Source organism: Seriola lalandi, unplaced genomic scaffold (genome assembly GCF_002814215.2).
Source record: "Seriola lalandi dorsalis isolate HSWRI2012SDOR001 ecotype SW California unplaced genomic scaffold, Sedor1 jcf7180001994406, whole genome shotgun sequence".
NCBI lineage: Eukaryota > Metazoa > Chordata > Actinopteri > Carangiformes > Carangidae > Seriola > Seriola lalandi.
The window spans coordinates 1-501 of record NW_019465072.1 but is presented as its reverse complement, the minus strand read 5'-3'; the positions used below and the strand labels follow the sequence as shown (position 1 = coordinate 501).

Sequence of the window (501 nt, the reverse complement as noted above, 5' to 3'; positions counted from 1 at the left end):
GAGCACAAAAGAGAACCTGTGACATCATCAGCCTTAACTGTGCACAAATAATCAAGTCCAGTTGTTTTTTCGATTTAAAACTCCTTTAGAACGTCACTGAATGACCTCTGACCTGCTGTTTCTGTCACACTGTCTGATGTGTCTGATCGCAGACGGAGGAGCTGAGTCAGTGACCAAGAGCAGCTAAATCAATAAAATAAAATGTGTGCATTTTTTGAATATACTCACTATTTAAACTGTTAGATTCTTTTGAAATCTAAAATGTTGTCAGTGAAGAAACTATGAAACTTAACAGATGCGTTTGTTAAGTTGTTGTGGCCGAGCGGTTAAGGCGATGGACTTGAAATCCATTGGGGTTTCCCCGCACAGGTTCGAATCCTGTCAACAACGATACAGTAACAGTTTGATGTGTCTCTGATCACAGGCAGAGGAGATGCTTTCATTTAGTCTAATAAAACACTATTTCAGAACTTGAATATTTCATTGTGATTGTGACTGAGA

At 38.9% G+C, this 501-nt stretch overlaps 1 non-coding gene across 1 annotated transcript; it reads left to right on the top strand.

The window, feature by feature from the left end:
- The first annotated feature begins 308 nt into the window (after window positions 1–308).
- On the top strand, window positions 309–390 carry trnas-uga (transfer RNA serine (anticodon UGA)). The gene has a single exon. It is a non-coding gene; the product is annotated as a tRNA-Ser (tRNA).
- The last annotated feature ends 111 nt before the right edge of the window (window positions 391–501 follow it).